At 36.2% G+C, this 22879-nt stretch overlaps 1 pseudogene; it reads left to right on the top strand.

Annotated features, from left to right (window-relative positions):
* Nucleotides 1-21628: 21628 nt before the first annotated feature.
* On the top strand, nt 21629-22659 carry LOC122229794 (annotated as a pseudogene).
* Nucleotides 22660-22879: the final 220 nt, after the last annotated feature.

Below are 22879 nucleotides of genomic sequence, written 5' to 3' on the forward strand. Positions count from 1 at the left end.
ATGCCTTATGTGAAATTAAAAGCTACTTATTGTCATTATTAGAATTATCATCTTGTAGAAATTTCTTCAACAAAAACAAAAATAAACAGCTTGAAAGAAGCTATAGACACAGACACATAGATAGCCACACATACATAGACACACACATAAAGAAAGGCATACTGAGCTGCAGAAACATATTCTTATGCAAACTTAGATAAAATCAACAGTCATTTGTGGTCAAAAAAAAAAGCATAAATACTTAATTTGTTACACTTCAGGCATTATTTCTGCTATTATAAATTGTAGGAATTATGGCACTGATTTTTGTAGGATGGCTATATATCTAGCAGAGATATATCATCCATTTTGAAGTATAATATTAATAACAAAACCATAGCTAAGAGACATAGTTCTATGAGAAACAGGTTGTTTTGGTTTCATTTTCATTAATTTTCATATTTCCTTGGGAAGGCCATGGTTGACCTTTTATCCTCAAGAAAAATATGACAAATCAACTAGAAAATAAAAAAAAAAAATCTTCATCAGGGGCCAAAGGGGAGAAATCAGTGTACTTGGCTCACTCCTCCATAACTCACAGAGTAGGAGATGTTTGTTACATATGAAAAAAATTTATATTCCCTGATTGATTTCTTCTATGTAAAATAGATCCATGTAAAGTAAATGAGCTATACCAATGAAACAAAGAAAAACAAAAACAATTAAACACAATAGCTTAAAATATCTGTGTGAGGGTGTATGTGTTTCTTGGCATTAAAACTCTTTGATTATGCAATGGCTTAGTTTCAAGGAAAGTAGCTGAAAGAGCAATAAAGAGGAACTCAACTGCATACTTTTTAAAAGTTATTTCTTTCTTATTTATAGGCAATATTATGAAATATGATATGTCAAGATTGATGTTACTATTTACTGAATGAATAAAAGATAAACCAATAAAAAAAAGAACCAATATTAGAAATCTCTAAAAACATTGTTTTAAAAATCATCACTCTTGGATATATCTATTACTTGGTAAGCTTTGAATTGCTCAGTAAGATTAATTCTCAAAGCTTCCCTGAAGTCAATTGGTTTTCTAAAACTTGTTTTCACACTCAAATATTTAATATTCTAGACCTACCAAAAACAAAACAAACAAACAAAAAACTTTGTGAGAATGTTTGCCTTTCAATATAAATGGATTTTGAAAAAGGGTATATATTCAATTATTGATCCAAACTCTCTAAGTTCCTTTAAGTTTCTGGACTGTATTTGAAATTTCAACATGATTTCTAATACCACTGATCAGTAGTTAGGGAAAAACTCATTCTAATCTTTATTTCCTAAAGTGGTTCCTTAAATTTATTTTTCAAATAATAGTTATATCATTTCTTTTATGAGAACAATTATCTCAGATTTGTTTCTTCCCATCTTCTTTCTAATCCTGGCAGGGACACCCTACAATATATCTCTTTGAAGGGGAATGACTGACAGGTATTGTCAGCAAACAGTCTGATGACTAAGAGATGTGTTTGTCTTCTAATAGATTCAATATGGCATAAAGGAGAGACAGCAGCAATGTGTGCAGCTTGGGGAAGCCTTTGGCAACCCCCCTTTGAAAGATGTGAGATTTCTGAATATTCTGATGGAGGCGCAGATAGTTACAGCCTGCACTGTTGTCTTCTTAAAATATTCAGTCAACATGCCTGATGGCATGCTATTATCTAGAAAACGGTGATACATATCATAATGAGGCCCAGATCCATCGGATTTTTATACTTCCAAAAGAAGCTGTGGTCGAGTGTTATGAAATGACATAAAAGTCTATCTTAAAGGTCTGTTATCTCTTATTTCCTCTGCAACTTTGAGACTGTGCTGTGAGCATCTTCTCAGCAGCACAGAACTCAAGCCCGCTGTGAGTCTTTACACCCTCAGCAAGACTCCCTCCCTCTTCTTCCTACCTTCATTTAGTTCCCCTAAGAAAACACTGTGTGCTGTGTATTCATTTTCTGCAGCCCTTGGATCCTGAGTGTAGCTGAATGGAAACCGACCAATTCTGTAACAAGCAACCTCTTCAATTAGTCGCACTGTCACCTGTGATAATACAAATTCTTCTTTGTGATTCTAATCATCAGTTGTCATTCATATAATGCCAGGTGCTTGGCAAAGCACTCTGTGGAATTTTTCATCCATCTGTCCAGTCTTAGAAATGACCTTCCATTACTTTCCTTTGTACACATGTTATCTTTAAATAGGGCATTTGCATAACAAAAGAATTCCTCTGACTACACTAGGAAGTTGCACAGTGGGAGAGGTGACTGTAGGTACTATATTCTTTGTAATCCAAATGATATTGATGGCTGTTGCCATTCAGCCTCCGGCCACCGACACTTCAGTGTATTTATTTAAGGGCAGCAAATGCTAATTGTTAACAAAAATAAAGCTCTCTTTTATCAACTATGAATTTATTAACGGCAGAAAGAAATCTATTCTACAAATAGGTATTTGTATTCCAAATGCTTAAAGGAGTAACTAATGAGGCCATTTATTGTCCAAATTTGACTAATTATTATGCTGAGAAACTGCCTAGGAGCTATCATGTGCCTTGAAATCAAGCATTTTCAGTAAGTGCATCAAAGGAGTTGGAACCAAACTAACAGCAAGAACTTCAGAAATCTGTCTATTCATATAGATCCCAACTTGCATGGTATTATACAGAAAACTAGCTACAGGCACTTCAAAATAAATGATCCAGGGGCAAATGTAAAGAAATAAAGAAGAGCCTCCCAAGGAGAAGCATTCTAACTAGATTGACCATACGATTTATCCTCCAAACTGGAATACTGTTGAGTACTGTTGGATGGATCATGAACTTCTGAACTTGCTGTTCCTTATGGCACAGTAACTTGGCACTTACTGTATGTTCAGTAAGTGTTTACTGACAAGTTACTAAAATATAGCAGTGAAATGCAAGGTTAAAAATGGCCGTAAAAAGGAGCAAAGTCAACAGGCCTTTAATTCTAAGGTGTTGAAAAACCAGTCACCATTCATTTCATGTCTACTTCCTTCCTCACCTCTGTCCTTCTAATGCTAGCTACAGAGGAATAGGAATAATGGATGTCTGTTAAGTAAAAGTGTCCATAGGACAGTAATGAAGACACCAGCAATGGAAATTGTGGTACCATAAATCATACATTCTTAAGGAAGTGTGTGTTAAAGTTTTATCTCAGTTTCAGAGGAAAATCACTTCAATTCCATACAGTCAACATAATAACAGGATTGGTAAATTCTCCATAAAGAGATTAACTTTCAAATAAGATAAAAACAGAGAGGGAGATAAACCATGACTCTAAATACAGAGAACAAACAGGGTTGCTGGAGGGGAGGTGAGGGATGGACTAAACAGGTGATGGGCATTAAGGAGGGCACTTGTTGGGACGAGCACTGGGTGTTATATGTAAGTGATGAATCACTAAATTCTACTGAAATCATTGTTACACCATATGTTAACTGACTGGGATTTAAATAAAATTTTAAAAATAAAAATAAAATAAAAGGATCAGGAAAAAAGAATATAAGCTAAAATAAACAAAAACCGAGTCTTTTGTCAATCTTTGCAGCCTTTTAAATGCCAGCAAATGAGGTTTGGTTTATAAAATGTTATAACAATATATATATATTATCAAATACATTCAAGGGCTTAAGAAAAGACTTTGCAAAAATAAACTATTGCCACTGTAGAGGTCCATAACAAGTCTTCCCAAAATGTGCCACTTTGACATGTAGACTATTTTGAGTGGAAGCCAATCAAGAGCCTGAAATCTCAAGAGAAACTCTTACCCTTCACTTAACTCCCTAGAAGAATCTCGAGTGGCTGTCTTTCCCAGAATACAGGTTATTACCAGAGACAAATTTTATCCGAGTGACCCATCTGTATGGTCGGGTAAATATCTCACTACTAAAAATCTGCTCTTTTTCTTATTGAAGAAATTGCCCATGAATTGCCCTCCTCACCATCAAAGGCCCAGACCCCTATCCCAATCCTTAGCCCAGAATGGCATATATACCTCATTTTATCTTTGTGTCTTTGAATCTCTTATGTATGTGGAGTTCTCATATGTACAAAATTAAATTTGATTTTCTCCTGTTAATCTGTCTCTTGTCAATTTTAATTCTTAGAGCCGCAAGAAGAAACTCTGAAGGACATAGGAAGATTTTTTTCCTCCCCAGCACCACCATGTAACTGAAAATTCAAGAAATGCAAGGACTGAAAAGTCATTACGTGAATCTACAAGGGAAACAAATTGAGGTCAGAGTTAATCTGACTCTGAGAATAATCATAAAGATTAACAGACTTCAACTGCATATCAAAAGCCGAATTATGCAATTATTTTTGCAGCTTCATGGCATTGCTAATTTTGGTCTTTGCAAACAAAATGGAGCCAACTTTTTACCACTAAAATTATAATAAGTCTAAATCTTTGAGTTACTTCGTCCATTTACTGAGATTTGAAGAATTCAGAGACTACTGTCCACACTTTAACATTATTGGATTCCTTTACTTTTGTCTTTCAGCTCCTAAAACATCCTTTCGGAGGGTTATCAAATTTGTGCCCCCCCAAGTGAAAATCTCAAAGATTACTAGAGAATACTGTTTGCTTGTCCATTATGAAACTAAATTCTAGAACCAAAGACACGGGGGGAAAAAATCACTACATACAAGTAGTTAAAAAGGGGTGGGAGTAAGGAGAAAAAAGCAGTATACTAAACAAAGGAAAACCCTCTTGTGGAATGTTGCAGTATTATACAGATGACTTAATATTCAGGATAACTTTTATTTTCACTACAAGCAGCTAAATATAAATGTATAAATGAGGAGTTAAAATGTTGTGAAGGCTTTTTATCTTAGGTTTAAGAATGGGTTAAGATTTCCAGCTAGGGAAATTGTGTTGTATTATATCCCTGGGTCTGGTAAGAAGTATGGGATGAATTTTCTCATTGAACTTCTGTCCTGCTCTAAGCTGAAAAAAGAAATGAACACATCAGTGAACAGGGGGTAGAAGGAGTGGTTATGGTAGCATGATAAATGCAGAAAAACACATTTTCTTCCAGTGCATTGCAAATATTGTTCAGCAGTTTATGTGCACAAAAATAAAATGTGACCCCTTATAAAACAGCCAAGGTCAGTAAGTATTGGTCATGCAAGTTAAGGTTCCCTCAGGCTTTTCAATCTTTCACAAGGTTTTTCCCTTCTCCCTAAGAAGAATAAGAGGTTTGTAGAATACATTTGAATCTCATTCAACTTTCTAGCCTCTGTTACATGCACTTCTACCAAAACTGTTATTAAAGGAACTTTTATTTATTTTATTTTTTATTTTTTTTTATTTTTTAATATATGAAATTTACTGTCAAATTGGTTTCCATACAACACCCAGTGCTCATCCCAAAAGGTGCCCTCCTCAATACCCATCACCCACCCTGCCCTCCCTCCCACCCTGCCCTCCCTCCCACCCCCCATCAACCCTCAGTTTGTTCTCAGTTTTTAACAGTCTCTTATGCTTTGGCTCTCTCCCACTCTAACCTCTTTTTTTTTTTTTTTTTTTTTTTTTTTCCTTCCCCCCCCCCCCCAATGGGTTTCTGTTATGTTTCTCAGGATCCACATAAGAGTGAAACCATATGGTATCTGTCTTTCTCTGTATGGCTTATTTCACTTAGCATCACACTCTCCAGTTCCATCCATGTTGCTACAAAAGGCCATATTTCATTTTTTCTCATTGACGCGTAGTATTCCATTGTGTATATAAACCACAATTTCTTTATCCATTCATCAGTTGATGGACATTTAGGCTCTTTCCATAATTTGGCTATTGTTGAGAGTGCCGCTATAAACATTGGGGTACAGGTGCCCCTATGCATCAGTACTCCTGTATCCCTTGGGTAAATTCCTAGCAGTGCTATTGCTGGGTCATAGGGTAGGTCTATTTTTAATTTTCTGAGGAACCTCCACACTGCTTTCCAGAGCGGCTGCACCAATTTGCATTCCCACCAACAGTGCAAGAGGGTTCCTGTTTCTCCACATCCTCTCCAGCATCTATAGTCTCCTGATTTCTTCATTTTGGCCACTCTGACTGGCGTGAGGTGGTATCTGAGTGTGGTTTTGATTTGTATTTCCCTGATAAGGAGCGACGTTGAACATCTTTTCATGTGCCTGTTGGCCATCCGGATGTCTTCTTTAGAGAAGTGTCTATTCATGTTTTCTGCCCATTTCTTCACTGGGTTATTTGTTTTTCGGGTGTGGAGTTTGATGAGCTCTTTATAGATTTTGGATACTAGCCCCTTGTCTGATGTGTCATTTGCAAATATCTTTTCCCATTCCGTTGGTTGCCTTTTAGTTTTGTTGGTTGTTTCCTTTGCTGTGCAGAAGCTTTTTATCTTCATAAGGTCCCAGTAATTCACTTTTGCTTTTAATTCCCTTGCCTTTGGGGATGTGCCGAGTAAGAGATTGCTACGGCTGAGGTCAGAGAGGTCTTTTCCTGCTTTCTCCTCTAAGGTTTTGATGGTTTCCTGTCTCACATTCAGGTCCTTTATCCATTTTGAGTTTATTTTTGTGAATGGTGTGAGAAAGTGGTCTAGTTTCAACCTTCTGCATGTTGCTGTCCAGTTCTCCCAGCACCATTTGTTAAAGAGACTGTCTTTTTTTCCATTGGATGTTCTTTCCTGCTTTGTCAAAGATGAGTTGGCCATACGTTTGTGGGTCTAGTTCTGGGGTTTCTATTCTATTCCATTGGTCTATGTGTCTGTTTTTATGCCAATACCATGCTGTCTTGATGATGACAGCTTTGTAGTAGAGGCTAAAGTCTGGGATTGTGATGCCTCCTGCTTTGGTCTTCTTCTTCAAAATTACTTTGGCTATTCGGGGCCTTTTGTGGTTCCATATGAATTTTAGGATTGCTTGTTCTAGTTTCGAGAAGAATGCTGGTGCAATTTTGATTGGGATTGCATTGAATGTGTAGATAGCTTTGGGTAGTATTGACATTTTGACAATATTTATTCTTCCAATCCATGAGCAGGGAATGTCTTTCCATTTCTTTATATCTTCTTCAATTACCTGCATAAGCTTTCTATAGTTTTCAGCATACAGATCTTTTACATCTTTGGTTAGATTTATTCCTAGGTATTTTATGCTTCTTGGTGCAATTGTGAATGGGATCAGTTTCTTCATTTGTCTTTCTGTTGCTTCATTGTTAGTGTATAAGAATGCAACTGATTTCTGCACATTGATTTTGTATCCTGCAACTTTGCTGAATTCATGTATCAGTTCTAGCAGACTTTTGGTGGAGTCTATCGGATTTTCCATGTATAATATCATGTCATCTGCAAAAAGCGAAAGCTTGACTTCATCTTTGCCAATTTTGATGCCTTTGATTTCCTTTTGTTGTCTGATTGCTGATGCTAGAACTTCCAGCACTATATTAAACAGCAGCGGTGACAGTGGGCATCCCTGTCGTGTTCCTGATCTCAGGGAAAAAGCTCTCAGTTTTTCCCCGTTGAGGATGATGTTAGCTGTGGGCTTTTCATAAATGGCCTTTATGATCTTTAAGTATGTTCCTTCTATCCCGACTTTCTCAAGGGTTTTTATTAAGAAAGGGTGCTGGATTTTGTCAAAGGCCTTTTCTGCATCGATTGACAGGATCATATGGTTCTTCTCTTTTTTTTTGTTAATGTGATGTATCACGTTGATCGATTTGCGAATGTTGAACCAGCCCTGCATCCCAGGAATGAATCCCACTTGATCATGGTGAATAATTCTTTTTATATGCTGTTGGATTCGATTTGCTAGTATCTTATTAAGAATTTTTGCATCCATATTCATCAGGGATATTGGCCTGTAGTTCTCTTTTTTTACTGGGTCTCTGTCTGGTTTAGGAATCAAAGTAATACTGGCTTCATAGAATGAGTCTGGAAGTTTTCCTTCCCTTTCTATTTCTTGGAATAGCTTGAGAAGGATAGGTATTATCTCTGCTTTAAATGTCTGGTAGAACTCCCCTGGGAAGCCATCTGGTCCTGGACTCTTATTTGTTGGGAGATTTTTGATAACCGATTCAATTTCTTCGCTGGTTAATGGGTCTGTTCAAGCTTTCTATTTCCTCCTGATTGAGTTTTGGAAGAGTGTGGGTGTTTAGAAATTTGTCCATTTCTTCCAGGTTGTCCAATTTGCTGGCATATAATTTTTCATAGTATTCCCTGATAATTGTTTGTATCTCTGAGGGATTGGTTGTAATCATTCCATTTTCATTCATGATTTTATCTATTTGGGTCATCTCCCTTTTCTTTTTGAGAAGCCTGGCTAGAGGTTTGTCAATTTTGTTTATTTTTTCAAAAAACCAACTCTTGGTTTCGTTGATCTGCTCTACAGTTTTTTTAGATTCTATATTGTTTATTTCTGCTCTGATCTTTATGATTTCTCTTCTTCTGCTGGGTTTAGGCTGCCTTTGCTGTTCTGCTTCTATTTTTAAAGGAACTTTTAAAACGCTCCAGATTATTTGGAAAACTAAGGACACCTGGTGGTAAACAACAAACTTCTATGTTACAAATTTTATGTTTCAAGTTCTCATGTTGCAACTAAGTAATTTTTTGGTGCTACCTATATGGACTGAAGTCAGTTCTACATAATTTTTAAATCTCTCCTTAGAGTAAAAAGGGACTCCACAAATGTAAACTGCATGAGGCAGATACACACATTTGAAGGTCCCCCTTTTGCTTGAAATGTGAATTTATCAAAAAATGACTTAAATTTTACATATTTAAATTTAGCAGTTGTTAAGCTTGGTCATTTATTATTATGTGAGATATTAATTTACTATCAGGTCACTGTGCTTGACAAGATAATATAACTAATAGCTTAAAACCACAAGTTCTTTAAGGGAAGGACTTTCTTTCTTTCTCTCTCTCTCTCTCTCTCACACACACACACACACACACACACACACACACATACACACACACACATGTGTGCACACACATACACTGTTACTTGCCTAGAACAACCTGGCACACAGAAGTTCTCCAATAAATATTTTTCAATGAATGAAAGAAAAAGTCAATGAATGAATGACTCAGGCATCTATACTACCCATAGATTCAAAATTAACCATATGATTTAGTCACAAGAGAAAAAGATTTCTTTTCAGAATATGAAGAACCCAGAACTCTGAATGGGTGTCCAATCCAAAATTTTACATTTGGTTTATAATATTCCTAAGGATATAAGCTAATTTATTTACTGTTTATTTCTTTAATTTCTTCATTATTTATTAAATTTATTAAAATATGAGTAGAAGAGAATGAGAGATAATTCACTGAGGACTGAGAAATACCCACTGTGGTCCTTGCCTGTGTTTGTCCACTGTAGCTGTTAGCTTACCTCCCCTGCCCCACCAGCACATGATGTTAGCCTCAAATTCTCCTCTCTTGCCCTTGATAAAACCCAAACAATGGTTGCTAGTCTGCAAAAATAATTCCTTCCTCTCCTATCATCCCTGGCCATCTAGTCTCAAAACTAGCCAAGGAGAGTCAGCCATGCTTCTCCAAGTTAGTTCTCTGGCTCCTTTGGGGCTTTCTCATGCCTCGTATTTTCAAAAAAAGATTTATGCTAGTGGTTCTGTGTTTGACTTTTCTTCTACAAGAAAGTCTGGCTTGTCTTTGGAGCCAGAGTAAGCCTGATATATACGTGACTACCTACACTCAACTTACAGGTCAGTACACTGAGGTCTGAACCTCCATGAGGAAGGTAAGACAAGCAAATGTTTTTATGTTTCTCATTCTATGGCCATCAAGTCCTGAGTACTTGGTATAAAATATATACATGCATTTTAAATTACAGGGAAAAACAAAAATTATACACTTCCAGCCCTTTGCTTTTTTATATTTCATAAAGAACTTCTTAGTTTATTTATAACTCCTCTCAATTATTTTTATATAATTTTAATTGATGATTAGTTTTTTTTTGTTGTTGTTTTTGTTGTTTTGTTTTTGTTTTTGTTTTGTTTTTTGTGTGTGGTTTTTTGTTTTTTGTTTTTTTAGTTCTGGGCACAACCGCATGGGAAGAAATTACTCTTTAAAGGTACCTGTGACTTGGCTTTTATAAGATCTCATGAAGCTGGTGAGTACTTCAGGTGCCTTAGATAAGAAGACTCTGGTGTTCATTTTTCTAAAAGTATCTACACTAGTGCTTACAGCCAGTCTAGGGACCCATGATATTCACTGGCAAACATGTTTCTTTACTGACAAAGGAGAAGTTGTGCCCTCTGGACTCTGCTTGGTTCATTTCACCATCTACAGTACGAAGCAGATTACCAGGCTCTGTGCTAATTCTACTAATGAAGCCAGGATCACTGGAGTCCCAGGACATATTCCCAGATCACGGAGGACATGAGTGACCTCACCCTTTGTGGCCTCAGCATCTAGGGACAAGGCTACTGCCACATACTAACGATCAGAGAGTAGTTCTGAGATTAATTCTTTATTAGTCATTTGCCCAGTTACTAAATCTATCAGGTCATGTTTATGGTCCAAAATACAAAGGTCCCTGTTTGTCTTTTCCTGAAACTGTCTTTGACCCTCAATCTGCACTTTCTTCTCCCTAATCCACTCTCATTTCTTCTAAACCTTCTGCCATGCTCCCTAAAGCATTGCTTTCATTGTAGGAGAAATTAAAAACAAACACACCAACAAAAATTAATTAAAAAACAAAAAACAAACAAACAAACAAAAACTAGCTTGACCACTTTACTGAGAATCCCCTTCCACCTTCCTGACATAAGTAGATTCTGGTCCTTATGTGGGGCCACTGATTTTTCCAGAGCTTCCCAAAGTGGAGGCTTTGCATTTCACATGACTCAAGTTTCAGAGAAAAGGTAGCATCCTACTTTTCCTGAGCATTTCTGCCAGACTCTTTCCATAGAGGGCTCATATTAATCTTCCTCCAAGGACACTGAGGACAGTCTGAACTCCACCTTGTTACTGCTACTACTGACCTCCTGATTATGCCTTCCCTTTCAGAGAAAAGATTTTAGCCCTGGCTCATGATGTTCCTCTCTGCCACAGCTCTACTATTCAATCAGAGATGATCCAAACAGTAGTCTTAGCTTCTTAAATTTCTCATTTTCTCTTCCTATCACTTCCCCTATTCCCTTTTAGCCACCTAGTCTCATGACCTCACTAAAGCACTTTGGCTAACTCTAACCTGCTTCTTCACTGAAATGTAAATAATAATAAAAAATATCACTTTCCAAAAACTCTTTTCTGTCCCCCTTTGGGTCTCTCTTATAATCATCCGAAAGACTTGCTCTTCAGCCTCAAAGGGACCCCAGATTTTATTTTCTCCATATCCTCTCAGTCTCTCAGACCCTTCCTGCCTCCACTCTAGCCTCATCAGTTTTCATGGTATGTTATTTCAAACCATTTCTTTTTAATGTCAATAAAAATTGCATCTCTCTGACACAGCTACCCAGCAAAGTCCAGTTCTGAATCATTTCATTACTCAGTATCTTTGTACCTATGCTTTATATCTATTCAGCAATTATAAGAGAAAACAAAACAAAACAAAACACTACTACAGATTAATGTCTTATAAAGTCACAGACAAGCTTAACCCAATTCTTGAAACCGAGATACAGAAATACTAGGTACACAAAAACAAGACTTTCCAAGGGATAGTAATAAAAACATTTAAATAAACAAAACTACTTGTATTAAGGGAACCATTTTCCATGCCTTCAACCTCCAAATGGATTCTGTTCTAAATAATACGTCAGAGAGTTCCAAACAAGTATTGATAAAAAAAAATTTAAAACAGCAGCAACGATAGCAGCATATCAATAACTAATTCTAGGAATTAAAAAATAATCATAATGGTATATAACTCCTAGGTGACAATAACATGTAGATTTAAAAAGTGGCAAAAGTTATTAAATTCTTCCAGTTCTTTTTTATGGTTTGAGTGGAAGATAAAGTAATAAATTTGAACCTTTTTGTTGTGAAGTGTTCATGTCAGAAATTTAAGAGTAACCACTTAAAGTACAGAATATATAATTTCCACAAGCAAAATATAAAGCAAAATTTAATAAAACTTGATCCATATGAGAAAAAGAAAAGAAACATCCAACAAATGCACATTAAAAGGGAATGAAAAAAAAATGTTAGAAATAAATCCAAGTATACCAGTATATGTATCAATAAGGATAAATATTTTAAATATACGATAGTGAGGGTAGTGACAAACACTACAAATGATATGACATCCTTTATGTAATTGTAAGCACTCCCTAAACAAAATACATATATATTATAAATAGTATGAAAAATTTGCACAAGAAGCATATATATCATATGCTGAGTAGGTGAAGGAAAGGGAAGAGATGGGCTATGAAGGAGGGTAGACTTTTATTTGTATCTGTAGGTTCTTTTCTTAAAATATATCAAACAAACATGGGAGTGTGCCAGTATTAGTAAAATCTTCAGAAGAATAAATTTATAAGTGATATAGTATTTTATTATTTCTTTATGAAATCTTAACATATTTTAACATTTGATTACAAAACTAAAACACAAAACTAAAAACAAAATACAAGTTAAAAACAAAACTAAAAAAATCATGAGTTTTTTCAACTAATAAATCAATAAAAATTAATGTATTGAACCAAAGTTCAATAATGTATAGAAATGTATGATGAAATTCTAAGAAAAATATCAGTACATGAAATTGATTCTACATAATTTTTCACTAAATATGCACCCTTGGAGATCATCACTGAATCTAAATATTTGATAATAACAATAGTCTTTTATGGACTCAAGTGTATATAGCATTTCATATTTCAAATGAAATTTATGATCGAGATTTGACTTCCTTAGATAATAGCCATTTGTAATCATTTATTTAATTTATAAGCATTGTTATGTAATTTGTCATTCCATCTGTTTGCTTTTATTTTGGGACATTGCAAAATAATAACCAAAATAAATTCCTGTTATCTAATCTCTCAGATTTCAAGTTTAATTTATGTGCCCTAAGTGGGGTTGATATGGAAAAATGTCATCATTTAATATGATGCTCTACTTACCTTTAACAACTCCATAAAAAATAATAGTAAAATAGCTGGAAAGCCAACTTGCAACATATTTCAGGTGATATAGTCTGAAGTGTTGGCCTCCTGAGCACAGAACAGGGAAGGAAAGGCAGAGAAAATGTATCTGAGGGCCAACAGACAAGGCCATGGTAATAATATAGAATGTATGTTTAATAGTGTTAAGCATATATTGAGTTCAACAAAAGTTAGTTACATTTTTCTTCTATTTTTTATAAATGCAGACTATTTTTATAAGCATATAAAACCCTTATAATGATTTGACAAAATGTATTATCTAGGTAAACTTAAGCTCATAGTCTTTTAAATCTTTGTGATAACATACATTGTATTAACAGTATCTAAATTAATATCCATTATTTCCTTATTTTTTTCTCCTTCATTTAATCCATTTTAAAAGCTAGTAGTTGCCTTTTATTTCTTTAAATGTTTATGTATTTATTTTGAGAGAGAGAAAGGGGGGGGAGAGAGAGAGAGAGACAGACAGAGAGAGAGAGAGAGAGAGAGAGAGAGATTGTGAGTGGGGGAGGGGCAGAGAGAGAGGAGAGGGAGAATCCCAAACAGGCTCCAGTCTCTCAGTGTGAAGCCAGAAGCGGGGCTCAATCCCAGAAACCATGAAATCATGACGTGAGCCGGAATCAACTCAGACGCCTGACTGAGCCACTCAGGTGCCCCAACAGTTGCCTTTTAAAATCATGCATTTAATACTACCGTTTAAACAGGGATATTGAGATGGTGAGAACAATTTGACAAGTTTGATGTGAGACAAGAACAAGATTCTGGACAGAATTTAGCTTTCATGTCCCAGCTCAGTCTCTCCAACATTCTTACATTGTGAATACAGGTCTACCACTTTGTGCATTTAGAAAGAAGTATAACCTTTTTTAGCCAGTATCAGTTTTCCCCTATTAATCTGTCATATGGATTTATGTCTCTGTCAGTTCAAACCAATGACAGATGAGAAGAGAGCATGAGAAGCAGGGTTAAAGGGACAGAGTAAAAAAACCAAAAACCAAAAACCAAAAAACAAAACCTTAAAATTAATTTGTAATATATTGGTATTAAAACAAAATATTGTACTCACATTTGCTTACTAATTGTGTTCAATTTCACCTCCCCCATAACTGCACCCCAAAGTGGGCTATGTGCACAAATAGAAAATAGAGTCCTAAGTTTTTAAATATTATTCAAGGTTACTTTTTTTTCAGGAAAGAAAAAAAGTTTTGTTAAATGAAACAGAAGTAAAGCAATAGGACATTTTGATCCATTCAGGCCATAATGTTGAATTTATTTAAAATATAATTTCAACTAGGATAGTTTCTTTCTGAAATAATTGATGTAACTTCCAAAAAATGGTGAAGTGTTAAAAAAAAAAAAAAGGCTTATGCCAAAGAAATCACAATAAAATGACTGGAACTATTTGTTGCAGCCATAGGTTACACTGACATTTTTCTCGGTTCAAAATCTGCCAGGCAATCAAGTTCCTTTCCTTGGGACATTTCATTCTTAAGTATTTTTTTCCCCTAAATGTTGATAGGCCATGGAGAACTCTGATTCTCATAGATAAGAGATCCAGATTTTTTTTACACATAGCTATCCCCTTGTCAGAGTAATACAATTTTTATATTTTTCCAATGATTCATTCATTTATCATTAACACACACATAATCACCAAATACAATGTCTATTTTTATGTACCTTATTCCACTTCTTATTCTTACTTTAGTGTTATACTTTTGAAACATACTTTAGAGCTCATCTAGTATCTACATCAGCACTGTCCAATAGAAACATAATTTCAGCCACATCTATAACTTTACATTTTGTCATAGCTTTATTTTTAAAAAGGTAAAATAAGCTAGTGGCATTAATTGTATTTATGTTTTTATTTAACTCAATATGCCTAAAACTTTTTCGCACGCTATCAATTACATTTAAACATGTAATCAGGAATGCCTGGGTGGCTCAGTCCTCTTAAGTGTCTGACTCTTGGTTCCATTTCGGGTCATGATCTCAGTGTTGGTGAGTTCGAGCCCTGAGTCAGGCTCTGTGCTGCTGGTGCAGAGCCTGCTGGGGATTCTCTCTCTCTCCTCTCTCTGCCCCTCCCCTGCTCTCTCTGTCTCTCTCAATCTCAAACTAAAATAACTTTTTAAAAAAATATAAAAAATAAACATGTAATCAAATATAACAATGATTAATGAGATTAATATGTCGTTTTTTTCATACTAAATATTTGAGGTCTAGCATGTAATTTACACAGAGCACATCTCAATTCAGATATGCAACAGTTCAGTTGTTCCACAACCATATGTGGCTACTGGCTACTTTGTTGGACAGTACAGTCATAGACAAGTAAATGCAGAAGAAAATACAGTAAATGTATTGAAAGAAGATCATTTTTATGATCTTCTTTATAAGAGTCATACAATAGTAGCCTTTAAGAACTTTTCAGGGTCAGAGTGGCATGAATTCAAGATATATTTGGGGAAATAACTTTGGATGGAGTAAAACATACAACCTTACTAACCAAAAACCAAGCATCTAATTAAGCTACTTTAAAAAAAAAAAAAAAATTTTAATGTTTATTTATTTTTGAGACAGAGGGAGACAGAGCGTGAGTGGGGGAGAGGCATAGAGAGAGGGAGACACAGAATCTGAAACAGGCTCTGGGTTCTGAACTGTCAGCACAGAGCCCGATGTGGGGCTTGAACCCATGAACTGTGAGATCATGACCTGAGCTGAAGTCGGGCGCTTAACTGACTGAACCACCCAGGCACCCTTAATTAAGCTAGTTCTACTCATTGTTCTCGAAAGCTTAAGTTAACTTCTCTTGAATAAGGCCCAAAGGCATGTAACAAATTTCACAGTTGTCTCATTTAGTTACTACCTAGAAAGTTTGTCAGTATTATTTAATAAAAATATGAATTGCAATTCTATATCCACTGGGGTATTCACTTTGAAATTAATTTTACTCATCATAGATTTTACTCAACATCAATGGCATCTTTAGCAGTCTGATTTGATTAATTTTTTTTTTTTTTTCTAAATAACTTCCTGCAGGTCTACTCTGTCAGTCCTTCCTCCCTCCCTCCCCACAAACTAATTCAATCTCCACAAGGTTAATCCTTTTAAAATAGAGACAGATCGGGATATTCTTCTGTTCGAAACCCTCCAAAGAAATCTTGCTCAATTACAGTCAAATCCAAAATCTTCACAGTGACCTGAAAGATCCACAGAACTGACCTATTCTTTAACCTTATCTTCTGCCACTCCCTTGACCTCTTTTCAACTCTATCCAGACACAGTGGCATTATCACTGTTTCTCAGACAGGGCACTTAACGATTTCTTCTGCTTAAATGTGTTTCCATGGATGTGCACAGGACTCTTCTCTCAGCTCTTTAAGTCTTTTCCTGAGTATCCTCTTGTCAATAGCTTCTAATCTGATTACATCTCCATCACCACTCATCCCTGTTCTTTATTTTACTTTTCTTTATACACATCATTATTTTAAATAGCCTGTTTTTTAAGTTTATTTATTTTGAGAGAGAGAGAGAGAGTGCGAGCACAAGCAGGGGAGGGTCAGAGAGAAAGGGAGACAGAGAGAGAATCCCAAGCAGGCTCTGTACTGTCAGTGTGGCCTGACATGGGGCTTGAACTCACAAACCATGAGATCATGACCTGAACCCAAATAAGGAGTCAGAGGCTTAAATGACTGAGCCACCCAGGTGCCCCTCAAATAGTCTGTTTTTATATTACATTCTTTGTTTGTTTATGTTTCTTCTCCTCTAGAATATAAACTTCAGGAGGGCAGGGGTTATATTCTGTTTGATTTGCTACTCTATCCTCAGCACCTAAAACAGTCCTACAACACAATACATAAAATAAATATTTTTCAAATTGATAAATTTAAATTTTTGACTAATAGGTACATTTAAAATAGCATGATAAAACATGTATACCCCAAATATCATATTTTTTTGTTTATCTGATTATATTTATTTTGATGGTCTAAGAACATAAGAATGCATTTATATAGTATTTATAGCAAATATTCCAAGAAACCAAAGCTAAATTAATTAATTAATGTAACATGATTATACTGTAGATACGCAGCTTCTCAATCCTTTTTGCACTTCATTGGGAGGTGACAGTGACAGGATTTGAAAAAAAATGAAATAAACACATTGTGTCTGTTCACAGGTATAATGGAAAGTTAAAAAACTGAAAAAAATATTAGAAATAAATTTAAACTAGTTTTAGAGATTTCTGGGACTAAATTTTATGCTTTCTTCCACATTACTATAAAGCAAGTGTGAAGTAAAAGAAACTTCAACCTTATTTTATTTTCTTTTTTATATTTCAAACTTTTATTTAAATTCTAGTTAGTTAACACATAGCACAATATTAGTTTCAGGAGTAGAATTTAGAGTGATTCACGGTAAATTCAACCTTATTTTAAACTGCTGGAAATTATCTAAGCCTGTTTTCCTTCTTTTTTTAACAAGCAATTGTTCATATTTTTGACAATTAATAAACCACAATGATTACACTGTCTTTCCAAGAGCCTTTGAAATTTTAGAGAAATATGAATTTCTACTGCCTAAGTTTTAAGAATCATTACTCTGTAGCTGTCTCAACGGATAATGTAATAGAGCATATAGTTTTGTGTATTGAAAAAAATAATAAAAAGTTTTATGAAATAATACTATTTACAAATTAAAAGCAGTATTCACAGAAGGACTGAATTTAAAATATCCATAACTAACAATCCGAGGAGTTAAATGTATTTTAGATGTGGTTTTTGGCTTTTATTTCGAGCTGCCTAATGATAAATATAACATCAATTAAAAATGAGCTACAATTTTTTGAGAACTTACTATATGCTAATCACAATGCTAATGATGTACATTCCAAAATTTCTGAGGACTTGCTCCTTCTGTAATAGTCTGCATTTAATTAAAGAGAACACCACACATGAAGTTGCTTAGCCCCAAGGGTATTAGCCATCTCTAATGGCCATCAAAAGATATAAGGTTCATGGGGTGCCTGGGTGGCTCAGTGGGTTAAGCATCTGATTTCGGCTCAGGTCATGATCTCCCAGTTTGTGAGTTTGTACCCCGCATCAGGCTCAGAACCTGGAGCCTGCTTCTGCTTCTGTGTCTCCCTCTCTCTCTGTCCCTCCCCTACTCACAGTCTGTCTCTCACTCTCTTTCAAAAATAAACATTAAAAAAATTAAAAAAAAAAAAAAAGATATAAGGTCCTAATTACCCTGTTAGCTTATAAAGAAGAAGAATCTTCCACAGTTCTATTAAGAATCTTGATATGGGGAGATTATACTGGATTATCCAGGTGGGTCCTAAATCCAATCATAGCATCTTCATAAGAGGCCGAGGGACATTAGATATACACAATGGAGAAGGCAATACAGATAAGTCATCAAAGATTGAAGTGATTTAGCCATAAGCAAAGGAATTTTACCAGAAGCTAGAAGAAGCAAGACAGGGAATCTGTCCTAGTGTCTCTGGAGGAAATGTGGCTCTTGATTTCATCTCAAGCAAATTTCTGTTGAACTTCTGGCCTCAGGAATTGTGAGGGAACAAATTTCTGTTACTTTAAGTCGACCAATTTGTGGTAATTTGTAACAGTAGCCTTAGGGAATTAATACAGATTTTGGTAGAGGGATACGGGGTGCTGCTGTAACAAATACCTAAAAATGTGGAGTGGCTTTATAATTGGTTTGTGAGAAAGACTTGGGAAAAAATTGAGGTAGAGGATAGAAAAAGCCGAATTGCCTTGACCAGAATATAAACTGCAGAAGTATGAGGGTGAAAGGCAACTCTGATGAAGGCCAAGAAGAAAATGGCAAATATGTTATTAGAAACTGTGATTTACTAGCAGAAAATTTGGCTGAATGTGCCCTATACCTGTATGAAAAGCAGGACTTCTAGCAAGGAATTTGGATTCTTGGCCAAAGAGATTTCAAAGTGTTGAAGGTTGAAATTGTGACCTTGTTTCTTCTAGCAAAACACACAGGGAAAGAGAAATTGAGGAAAGAATTGATGAGAAAAAGGGAACCAGGACTTAATGAATTGGGAAATTCTAAGCCTGTTCAGATACCACAAGATGCTAAAATTAGGAGCCCAAGTGTTGGGAAGTTGTGCTCTGGACAGAAGGCCAAGTGTATGACTAGAAAATTTTTGCTGAAGATACTAGGTTTGTTACCCATGGATTCACTCAATTATCTCAGTACAAACCAGGATTGGAAGTGGAATTATCCAGAAAAGATCTGTGGAGGACTCTCTTGCTAATGTTCTAAATCCCATGAGATAAATAGAAGACCCAATAGTTTTTTTGAGAACATTGTGTCTGCACAAACACTCTTGGAATGAAAGAGATAGAGATAGGACAAAATAAAGGAAAACTGCCAGAGTTCCAAAACTCTTTAAGTAGAAATCATAGTCATAAAACTATTCATCTGAAAACATGTACTACCTTTCAAGAAAAGGTAATGATACATTGACAGCACAGCCATGGTCTGAAAGAATGGAGTTATAGGCCCAGAGGCAGATACCAAATTTAGGAAACAGATGAGCCATGGGCCCAGAGGTCAGAACCTAAAGCCACATAGAATTATATCTAAGTCATACACCAGGATAGGATTTTACCTGTTGGGTTTCAAAATTATTTGAGACTGCTGATTTATTTCTTCCTTATATATATATATATTTTTTTAATTTTTAAATTTTTTTTTCAACGTTTTTTATTTATTTTTGGGACAGAGAGAGACAGAGCATGAACGGGGGAGGGGCAGAGAGAGAGGGAGACACAGAATCGGAAACAGGCTCCAGGCTCCGAGCCATCAGCCCAGAGCCCGACGCGGGGCTCGAACTCACAGACTGCGAGATCGTGACCTGGCTGAAGTCGGACGCTTAACGACTGCGCCACCCAGGCGCCCCTCTTCCTTATATTTTATCCCATTTGGAATAGAATTGTCTATACCTGTTATCTTAAGGCAGCTGATAAAAGAAATTTTCAACTTTTGACATTTGTGGGCTCTGTTCCCAGGCTCCCAGGGAAGCTATACTTTACCATTTAACAAGGTCAAAACGACTCCACAAAACCTCCAAAGCATAGACTCTCGTTTCTGCCCTGAGCACACATTGTTATGTCTGCTTTGTCTAAAAACAAAACAAAACAAAACAAAACAAAACAAAACAAAACGGGAGCTTCCCAGACATAAAGATAAGAAAAAACAGAAAAACCTCCCTGGTTTCCAAAAGATTAAGATTATACAGACTTGCACATATTAAAATCATAAGATAACATCTACAACTTTCTGGAATGCCCTTCATCATGATGATTTGTAACTCTTCATGTAAAAATACGTATATAACCCTATACCAAATGTTCCTTCCCCGGAGCACACACTCTTCTTTGTGAAGATTATGTATCTTGGGCAGCTATCCTAACTTAGGCTTTAATAAAACTCTTTTCTTCCCTCATTAAAATTTCCACAAAAAAAAAAAAAAAAAAAAAAAAAAAGGTCCATTTTGTGTCAACACAGCTCTACATTGCATTTGGGGACCAGTTAGCTGGATTTCTAGTTCTACAGGTCCAAAGATGGGGATGGAATTGTTCCCAGGATGAAACATGCAGAATCTTAATTATGCTGATTTAGATTATTTAAATGATGAGATTTAACAATTTTGAGCTGATGATATTTAGATACATGCTGTAATAGGTTGATACTTTTGAAGACACTGGAATGGAATAAATGTATTTTGCATGTGGGATGGATATGAATCTTTGGAGGCCAGAGGGAAGACTGTGGTAAATTGAAATGTCCCCCCAAAGATATCTGTGTCTGAATCTCTAATTCCACATTCCTATGCCTGGGAAATATTAACTTCTATGGAAAAAACAAAACCAAAAAAGGACTTTGAAGATGTGATTCAGTTAAGGATCTTGAGTTATGAATTATCTAGCTGAGCCCTAGATCCAATAAAAGCATACCTGTAAAGGGAAGCAGAGGGAGACTTGAAACATTGAGGAGGAAAAGGCAACATGACAATGTAGGCAGAGATGGAGTAATAAGGCCACAAGGCAAGGAATGTTAGCAGCCACCAGAAACCAGAAGAGACAACAAATTCTCTCCTAGAGCACCTGGATAGAACATTAATAGCAATTAAATAAAAAATACCAAATAAAAAATTAATAATAAAAAAAACCCTCTATGTGTCAAAAGTTGCAAGGCATAGCTAAAATTCTACTTTTGGGAAACTTTATAGTCTTTAATACATTTATCAAGGATAAGCAAGATTAAAAACTAAAAAAAAAAAAAAATCTGGCTTTCAACAGAGTTACAGGTACAGTGCAACAGAGAAAACTCAAAGAAAGAAGCTCACAAATTATAAATGTAAGAAGAGGCTCTCTGCTCCTCTCTGTTTGACAGGCAACCACATCTGTGCCAGATGCCAGTGCCAGCTGCATCCCTGAGACACAATGGTGATGGTCGGAGTAAACAGATTTGGCAGTACTGGGTGCCTGGTCACCAGGGCTGTGTTTAACTCTGACAAAATGGTTATTGTCATTATCAGTGACCCCTTCATTGACTTCAACTACACGGTCTATACGTTGCTGTATGATTCCAACCAATGCAAATTCAACACCACAGTCAAGGCTGAAAATGGGAAACTTGTCTTCTATGGAAAGCCCATCTCCATTTTTTAAGAGTGAGATCTCATCAATATCAAATGGGTTGGTGCTGGTACTGACTATGTTAAGGAGTCCACTGGGGTCTTGACCACCATGGAGAAGTCTGGGGCTCACTTGAAGGGTAGGACAAAGAAGGTCATAATCTCTGTCCCTTCTGTTGATGCACCCAGGTTTGTGATAGGTGTGCACCATGAGAAGTATGACAACTCCCTCAACATTATCAGCAATGCTTCCTGTGCCACCAACAGCTTGGTCCCTCTTGCCCAGGTCATCCACAACAACTTTGGCATCATGGAGGGACACATGACCATAGTCCATGCCATCACCGCCACCCAGAAGAGCGTGGACAGCCCCTCTGAGAAGCTGTGCCATGTTGGCTGAAGGGCTGTCTAGAACACTATCCCTGCTTCTACTGGTCCTACTAAGGCTGAAGGCAAGTTTATCCCTATGCTGAATGGGAGGCTCATCAGCATGGCCTTCCATGTCCCCACCCTCAACATCTGACCTGCCACCTGGAGAAAGCTGCCAAAGACAATGACATAAAAAAGGTGATGAAGCAGGCATTGGAGGATGCCCCCTCAAGAGCATCCTGGGCTACAGTGAGGACCAAGCTGCGTCCTGCGACTTTAACAGTGACACTCTTCCATCTTAAATGCCGGTTCCGGCATTGGTCTCATTGACCCCTTGGTCAAGCTCATTTTCTGGTATGACAATGAATTTGGCTACAACAACTGGGTGGTGGGCCTAATGGTCCACATTGCCTCCAAGGATTAAGAGCCCCCTGGACCATCAGTCCCAGCGAGAGCAAGAAGAAGAGAGAGGCCCTCAGCTGCTGGGGAGCCCTTGCCTCAACTCATCTCCCAACACACTAAGAATCTCCCAACCTCTCTACACAGTTTCCATCCGAGACCATCAATAAAAAAAAAAAAAAAAAAAAAAAAAAAAAAATTAAGAGATGTTAGTAAAAGAGCAAAAATAACACATACTTGTGATAGGGATAATTTTTTTAAAAAAACTTAAAAACTAGTTTTTTGAGAA

This window comes from Panthera leo, chromosome C2 (genome assembly GCF_018350215.1).
Source record: "Panthera leo isolate Ple1 chromosome C2, P.leo_Ple1_pat1.1, whole genome shotgun sequence".
NCBI classification, from domain to species: Eukaryota; Metazoa; Chordata; class Mammalia; order Carnivora; family Felidae; genus Panthera; species Panthera leo.